Here is a 9,315-nt window from a genome sequence, read left to right on the forward strand (position 1 = left end):
TTAGGGCTTTTGCCCGGGGACACGGAGGATGGTTCCGATGCTTCGTTTTATGGATTTAGAAGTCCCGGGAGTACGGGATTGGTCCCGGGAAGTGGTTTTGGGCTTGGTTAGTATTAAAAGTGTTTTATGTGTGTTGTGACTAGGATTTCGGAGGGGCTCGTGCTAGAGGACCGTGCTCGTGACCGTGGTGCATTGGAAAGCTTGGAATACAGGTAAGAAAACCGTAACTCCCGAGAATAGGGCATGGGCCCACTGTGTGATTGCAGGGCACGGCCCTAGGTTGTATTGTGTGCAAATGTGTAATCTTAGATGAACTATTGTATGTTTGAATGGTTATTTCATAATGTATTATATGTGTGTGCTTATAATGGAATGAACGGCAAGGCCGAGAGCGGCGAAGGCCGGGTACGACAGTGGGGCCGGAAGTAACGCTCAGCACATGGGATGCTATAGCCAGGGTGGGACCCAAGGGATACATGAGTTATCCCACGGTGAGGACCGAGACCCCAAGCTTTGGGAAGGCCTCTGGGGCGGCATGGCCGTGCTTGTTTAATCTGATGGTTTTCCTATTTATCAGTAAATTATGCCAGCTATATTATTTGCATATGTTATGTACTATTTGGGTTTTCTTGCTGGGCTTCGGCTCACGGGTGCTCCGTGTGGCAGGTAAAAGCAAGGAGTCAGTCAACCGGCCATGAGTATGGAGAGCGTGGGGGCGGCGCGTACATGTTCGGCCTGCCCGACTGCTTTGGTTGGGGGCATTTTGTATATGGCTGTGTTTACCATTCTTTTGATAGTTGATCAAGTGTAAATCTATTTTTGAATTGGAAATATTTTGTAAACCTTATTTTGGGATCCCAGATGTTTTATACTTAACACTTTCAATGAAGTTAAACATTTTAAAAGAGTACAGCCTTAAACTTTGATTTATTCACACTTTTGGTTTTAGAAACCACCTAGAGTCAGTCAATAGCACGATTTCTATCTTAAACTGCACTAAGTAGCGGCCCTAAGGTAGTAGGGCGTTACAGAGATAGTCCTAGGGAGCAGTTAACTAGAAAGTCACAATGGGGTCAAAAATCCGACTCCGGACGAGTCGAGGGGTATATCGGGTAATGGACGTTCTACGGGGTTATCAGATTATGGAAATAAATATTTGGAGATATATTTAAAGATAGAATGTTTAGGAGGGAATATTGGAGAAATTTACCATTTTGCCCTCGGGGACGTTTTTGGCACCCCGAGCCTTGAGGTAACCTTAGAGGCTAAGTTGTACGCCCTAATTATCCACGGGCTATTAGCGAGCTGAGAAATGGCATCGTTATATCAGCCACGTGGATGCCACGTACCCGGAGCTGCTGTTGCCAGGTCGTACCTCTCTAGCTCGAGGTAGCCAAAGGCTTACTGTAACGCCCTACTTCCTTAGAGCCGTTACCAAGTGAGTTTTAAGACAAAATAGTGTGCAAAGAACTCGCTAACCGATGTTTTTAAAATGAAAGTGTGACTAATCAAAAGTTAAGGCTGTAATCTTTGAAAATACGTTGTTTCAATAAAAACTTCTAGTATTAAACATTTGGGATCCCAAAATAAGGTTTGAAAACTATTTACATCTTGAAGTAAGTTTACAGTTGATTAATTATAAAAATCATAGATTATTACAACCATTTCTCGAATAAACCCCCAACCAAAGCAGTCGGGCAGGCCAAACATGTACGCGTCGCTTCACGCTCTCCGTACTCATGGATGGTTGACTCAAACTATGCCCTTACCTGGAACACAGAGCACCCGTGAGCTGAAGCCCAGCAAGAAAACTCATACAGCTCATACATATGTAAATTTTACAGTTAATCATATCAGATAGTCCATAGGTAAACAGGTCAACCATTAGACTAAGCAAACACGGCCATGCCGCCCCAGAAGCCTTACCAAAGCCTGGGGTCTCGGTCCTCACCGTAAGGATATCACATTTATCCACTGGGTCCTACCCTGACTATAAGCATCCCATGTGCTAAGTGTTACTTCTGGCCCCGCTGCCGTTCTCGGCCTTGCCGCCCTCGGCCATAGCCGTTCATTTCACTATAATCACACATATAGTATATCTCAAAATAACATTTGAACATATATCAATTCAATCAAGTCTGCACCCTAACATGTAATGCAATATAGGGCCGTGCCCCACAATCACACTATGGGCCCATGCCCTATCCTACGGGTGCTATAGTTTTCTTACCTGTATCCCGAGCTTTCCGATGCACCAAGGCCACAAGCACGGTCCTCTAGCACGAGCCTCTCCGAAATCCTAGTCACAACACACATAAAACACCTTTTTAATACTAACCAACCCAAAACCACTTCCCGGGACCAATCCAGCACTCTCGGGACCTCTAATTTCTTAAAACAATACATTGGAACCATCCCCCGAGTCCCCGGGCAAAAGCCCTAAAAACCAGAATTTTTGCCTGCCAAAATGGCCTAGGGCCGCGGCGCCCAGCGGCTTGCCCTTCTCCTGATGCAACCTCGCGCTGCGGCGCTCCTTCGCGAACCCAGATTTCTGGGTTTTCTCTTGCGTTTTTCCCGAGCTAAAACCCCTCCAAATCATCCCAAACCATTACCTAAACCCCAAGATCAATTTAAAACTTCAAATGAACCATCTAACAACCCATAAACACTAGTATCAAGATCAAAACATAATTACACTCAAAAATCCACACCTTTGATTTCTAATTTCAGAAAACTCAAACCCATAGGCCAAAACACAACCCAAGCTTGAAAAACCTAAACCATGCCTCCAAAATCTTAAACCACAACATATATGAAAACCCAAGGATGTTTAAAACTCTTACCTCAATCAAGAATTCAACTTTGAGCCCTCTCCAAATCCAGCTTCAAGCCAAAACCTCTTGATTCTTCTCCTAAATTGCCAAATTTTCAGCTCCTTTCTTCCTCTCCTTCTCTTCTAGATTTTCTCCTCTCAATTTTCACAAAACCATCAAATGGCTAAGCCAAAACCGTGTACCCCTTTTCCCAGCTGAAACTTATCTAATCCCCAGCCAAATGACCATTTTACCCCTTCATCAAAACCCTTTTGCTAACTAAACCTCAAGGGCACTTTAGTCCTTTCTCCTATATTGCAATTCTACCATTCTTTCACCTAAACTTGTTACTCTCAGCAGTAACTAATGGTTACCCAGGTTACTCAATCACCAATAACCATTAACTGCTAAATCTCAACTTAGCCATAAAATTCCTAAGGTACCCCTAGGCTCCTCCCGAGCCGGGTATAAAATCCCGTTGTGACTTTTGAGTTAACTAGCTCTCCAGGATCGTCTCGGCACGTGCATCACAATAATAACACCACACTCACGTGGTACAAATCACATAATACAATTATCACATATATGCCCTCAGCGGGCTAAAATTACCAATTTACCCCTATCATGCAAACGGGGTCCATATGCATATTTATTTCACCTAACATACATACTAACCACGTAGTCATGCTTCTCGAATGTTCAATTAGTCATATAACATGCTTTAAATCATAATCACGCATTTACTCATGAAAATCACACATAAATCCCATTATGCCCTCCAGGCACACTAATCAAGGCTCTTAAGCCTTATTAGCGATTTTGGGTCGTTACACTTACTAAGATTACTAAGGAGTCGGGTTAGAGGTATGGACATCACGGGCTAAGAATACAACAAGCTTGAGGTACGAGCTTGAGTTGGCATCTCTGACCCCTTATAAAGTCAACCGCGCAATGTAAACGTGCATATATCGGACATCATGTGTCTGATATATCCCTGAATTCTCGGACACGCAGCATAAACGTGCGTGTTCAGGCACCCACGACTAGGTTGGGCCGTGCGGCCCATTATCCCCCTTACCTATTGATTGGACCACACTTCATTTATCAGGTTTTAGGAATTAATCATGAATGTCACAGAAATGACATGATGGGTAAGAAGGTCACGGGATGACCCCCCTTGCCAACCCCTAGGTGCCCTCTCCCTATAAATATGGAGACCCTGGGAGTTGCAAGAGGTTGGATTCTATTGTGTAAAGAAATACCCTGTAAAGAATATCAGAGAGATAGCAATAATATTGGCTGGTGGACTAGAAGGATTTTAACCTTTGAACCACCTAAAAAAGTATTCGTGCCACCATTTTATTTTAAGATCATTCATCTATTACGGTTCATTACTTAGCATTAATCCCACTCTTTATTCTATTAATTATCTGTTGGCGAAGAACCGCGTCAACAGTTTGGTGCTTTCGTTGAGAGCCTGTTAGATTGGTGCTATCGCAAATACCCAACCATGGTAGTCACTCGCTCAAGACATGGTAATGAGGCGGACCAACGTGATGGGCAGGAGGCCCATCATGCCGCCATCTCCGATGATCAGAACCCTGAGGTTCAGCAGCGGCCGGGCAAGCAGCCAATAGGCCAAGATGACACTGGAAGTTCGGCTCTTCGACAACCTAATTCGAACCCAGATTTCTACACGGCGGTGGAAATGGAGAATGCACAGCTGAGGAGCCAGCTGGCGAAAGCTAACCAGCCGATTCAAGAGGTTTTGGCCCGACTAGCCCCTCTTACAACCGACGCTAACGTCGGAAAGAGGCAAGGCGAGACTCATAAGTCCTGCCGGGGTAATCGGTCCAGGCCTAGCCGGTCGGTCAGACCCCCGACATCAAACTCTACTCCCACATCGCACCATCGGGATACCACTTTTGAAGAACTACCCAGGGCCGAGCAACAGTACAGTCGATCGGTTCGGACCTCAACTCCCAGCTCACTTCCGCCCTCGAGCGCGCCCAGGAGGGCTCGAGGGAATTCGCGAAGGAGATCCGGGGAGGGCTCACAGTGACAGCTCGCCCTGGCCAGCCATCCTGCGCCCCGCTCAGACCACCGAGCACAGGACCCGGAGGTTGGTAGAGCCGAGCGGCCCCGACCTAACCTGATCCGCCCTGACGGGACCAGGATCGCATCCCCAGTCAGGCATCCTCCTTCACCGATAAGATACCCGTCTCCTCCTCGGCCAGTCCGAGATATTCCAGCTCATTGGAGCAGTAGGAGAAATCCTCCTTCCGTCGGACCCTCCCATCGTAGCCGGGCATCCAGAGAAGTCCCGGATGCTCACCCCCCGAGGCGGGCTCCAAGCTTCTCAAATGGGAGCTATTGGACTGGAAGCCGTCGAAGTGACCTCTGCGGCGGAGACCTGCGCCAACGCTTGAGCTCGGTGCAAAGTCCTTAGGCCACCCCGAGGGGCGACCTTTGAGATCGTCTAAACTCTCAAAGGGGAGATCCGGTGGGAAACGACAGCCGCACTCGCCAAAGGGAAGACCTGTCCGAAGTACGCGACAAGGGGAACGCCCCATATAACCTATCTCAAGATAGGAGAGACAATAACCCGCCAAACGTGTACAATGGATCCGGAGCTGTTGAACAGCCCCGGAACAACCAAGGGAATCAGGACAAAACCCTTGAGCGTCAGGCTCAGATGGAGGATTTGATGAGGAAGCTCCTGTCAGAAAAAGAAAAAGACGAATATGATTTAGGGGACGAACTTGAGCTCTTTGCCCCCAGCATAGCAGCAACGACATATCCACCTGGTTTCCGTATGCCGCACTTGTCCAAATTCAACGGAGACGGAGATCCGTCAGATCATCTGGGTATGTTCAATACCCTGATGATGGCCCACAACATCGGCCCCGAGCTGAGGTGTCTAATATTTCCTTCCACCTTGACTGGGCCGGCCAGACAATGGTTCAAACAGAGTAAGAAGCAGTCAATTAGCTCGTCGAAAAATTTCTCTACTGACTTCGAGAGAGCATTCCGAGCTTCCCAGGCTGCCCACGTCAAGGCCAACACCCTGGCAAACGTAAGGAAGCAACCCGACGAGCCTCTGAAGGCTTACCTGAGCAGATTTGCGAACGTCGCTGCTCGGGCCAGAGACGCAGATGACAGCTCCAAGCTCATGGCTTTGAGGACTGGGATCCTCGTCGGAGGGGGACTCTGGAAAGAGATACAAAGGAAGGGAGTCAGCACCGTAAATGAATTCCTAAATAGGGCCCAGGGATGGATCAACCTGGAGGAGGCACAACCCTCAGCTGCGGGAACCAGCCAGGCCCCTGAACAACCCGCTGGAGTGGGAACGGAGGTCGTGACAGCGACCCAAACCGTTACACAGAATAACCAATTTGGTGGAGGCAAGAGAAAGGGAAGCAGCGAGGGCAACCAACACGGCCCAGAGAAGAACAAGTCCATAGAAAAATTTAAGCCGGTCTATGCGACTTATACAGAGCTCACCCACTCTAGGGGGAACATCTTCCTAGCAAATTCTGCTCGCCTCCCCTGGAAGAAGCCGGAGTCGCTAAAGCACCAGAAGGGTAAGCGAGACCCTTCCAAGTTTTGTCGGTTCCACAACGACATTGGCCACAATACCGATGACTGTAGACACCTGAAGGATGAGATCGAAACTCTCATCAGAGCCGAACCCTTGGCTCAGTATGCGCGGAATAGAGTTCCCGCAGGCCATCCAGCTCCGGAAATCCCGGTCAGTCAGCCCGGGTGTCGGGTAGATCAGGACGTCCCTCCTCCCGTTATAGGAGGAGAGATCTCCACTATCTTTGGAGGTCCCCATCTGGATGGCACGAGCAGAGGTGCCCAAAAGAGATACGTAAACAAACTTAAGGCTCATAATGGAGTGGAGTTCGTCCCCGAACATCATCTACCAAAGCAGCAGCGATTGGAAAGGCAACCAATCATATTTACTGAAGAAGATGCCAGCCACGTCAAGTTCCCTCATAACGACCCTTTGGTCGTATTAGTGCAGCTCGCTAATCGGAGGGTTAGGAGAGTACTGGTCGATAATAGGAGCTCGGTAAACCTATTGTTCGGTCCACGCTGGAAAAGATGGGTTTGTCTGTCACCGAGCTGAAAGCCACCTCCATGATGCTTTACGAATTCTCTGGAGAAGGATCGGCGACAATAGGAACGATCGAGCTAGTGATCACCTTGGGAGAGGGACCTCAGACAGTCTCGAAACTCCTCGAGTTTGTGGTCATCGATTGTCCCGCCGCGTACAATGCCATTTTGGGCCGACCTACACTAATAGCGTTTGAAGCCGTTACCTCCATCCGCCACCTCGCGCTGAAATTCCCCTCTTCCACGGGGATATGCACGGTCTGTGGCGATCAACTTGCTACCAGGGAATGCTACAACATCTCCATGAAGGGAAAATGAAAACCCGGGCAGTTAACGATGACCGTCCAAGGTGGAAATGAGGAATCTCAGGAACCTTTGCCTAATCCTGAGATTGAAAAACCTCAGAGTGCCGAAGGGAAAAATATCGTCTTAAGTGATGATATTGACCCCAGAATAGGCGAGGATAAATCCGAGCTCCAAGCTATCGAAGAACTCGAGGAGGTAAATATCGATCCGCAGAATCCCTCACGGATGGTAAAGCTCGGGAAAAATCTCTGTGGCGAGAGGAAGGCGGAGCTGATTAAGTTCCTGCAGGAGAACTTGGACGTGTTCGCATGGTCTCATGAGGATATGGTGGGGATCAGTCCGAGCATCATCATGCACACCCTCCATTTGGATAAGAGTGTGCCTGCGAAATCCCAGAAACAGAGGGGCCTAGGAACAACCCGAGCTGAAGCCCTAGAAGAGGAAGTAGCCCGACTCAAAAAGTGCGGCGTTATCCGCGAAGCTAAGTTCCCGGCCTGGGTCGCCAATCCTGTGTTGGTCCCGAAGCCCAACGGAAAATGGCGGACCTGCATCGACTTCTCCAATCTGAACAAAGCTTGCCCCAAAGACTGTTTCCCCTTGCCAAGGATCGACCAATTGGTAGACGCCATGGCGGGGCACGAGCTCATGTCCTTTATGGATGCGTACTCAGGCTATAATCAGATTGCCATGAATCCAGCGGACCAGGAGCACACTAGCTTCATGACCCCAACTAACGTTTATTGTTACAAGGTCATTCCGTTCGGGCTGAAGAACGCCGGAGCTACATACCACAGATTAGTAAACAGAATGTTTGCCAACCAGATCAGAAAGAAGATGGAAGTGTACGTTGACGACATGCTGGTCAAGTCAAAAACTGCCGGCAACCATGTTTCCGACCTGGAGGAATGCTTCAAGATACTGAGAGAATACGGCATGAGGCTTAACCCGCAGAAGTGCACGTTCGGAGTCGCCTCAAGGAAGTTCCTGGGTTTCATTGTCAATACCAGAGGAATCGAGGCAAACCCCAATAAGATCAGGTCGTTTCTCGAGCTGCCCTCACCTCGGTCGCAAAAGGACGTTCAAGGCCTGACAAGAAGGGTGGCGGCCCTCAATCGGTTTATTTCCAAATCTACCGACAAGTGCCTGCCATTCTACAACCTGCTCCGGGGGAACAAGAAGTTTGAATGGACCGAGGAGTGTGAACGTGCCTTCCTCGACCTGAAAGCACATCTAGCCGAGCCGCCCATATTGTCCAAACCAACGGCAAGAGAGCCTCTTTTCCTTTACCTAGCTGTCATAGAAGACGCAACTAGTGCCGTATTGGTCTGAGAAGAAGACCGGGTTCAGAAACCAGTCTATTACATCAGCAAGAGGCTTCTCGGAGCTGAGTCCCGGTATCCGTTGATGGATAAGACGGCTTTCTGTCTCATTACGGCCTCCTGAAAGCTCAGGCCGTATTTCCAGTCCCACTCAATACATGTCATAACCGATCAACCTTTAAGGTAGGTTTTGCAAAAACCTGAAGCATCGGGACGTCTGTTGAAGTGGGCTATTGAGCTCAGCTAGTTTGAGATTTTGTACACTCCGCGAACTGCAATAAAAAGCCAGGGCCTGGCTGATTTTGTGGCAGAATGCACAGGATTTCGAGAAGATCCTGTGGAAGATTCACCCCAGGCCTCCTTAGTCCAGGCCTCATGGAAGGTCTTCGTAGATGGCTCATCTAACGAGAATGGCTCCGGGGCTGGAATCATTTTGATATCCCCAGAGGGACATAGATTCCACTCGGCGTTGAGATTCTGATTCAAGGCATCCAACAATGAGGCTGAATACGAAGCTTTACTGGCCGAGCTAAGGGTGGCCCAGGAGCTAAAGGCCAGCTCCGTTCAGTGTTACAGCGATTCCCAGCTCGTGGTAAACCAGGTGCTAGGTGAATACCAAGCACGAGGAACCAAGATGGCTGCTTACCTGGCCAAGGTAAAAGTCGAGCTGTCTGCATTTGAACAGGGCTCAATCGAACAGATACCTCGGGAGCAGAATGCCAACGCGGACGCCCTCGCAAAGCTCGCCACCTCCG

Source organism: Humulus lupulus, chromosome 9 (genome assembly GCF_963169125.1).
Source record: "Humulus lupulus chromosome 9, drHumLupu1.1, whole genome shotgun sequence".
NCBI classification, from domain to species: domain Eukaryota; kingdom Viridiplantae; phylum Streptophyta; class Magnoliopsida; order Rosales; family Cannabaceae; genus Humulus; species Humulus lupulus.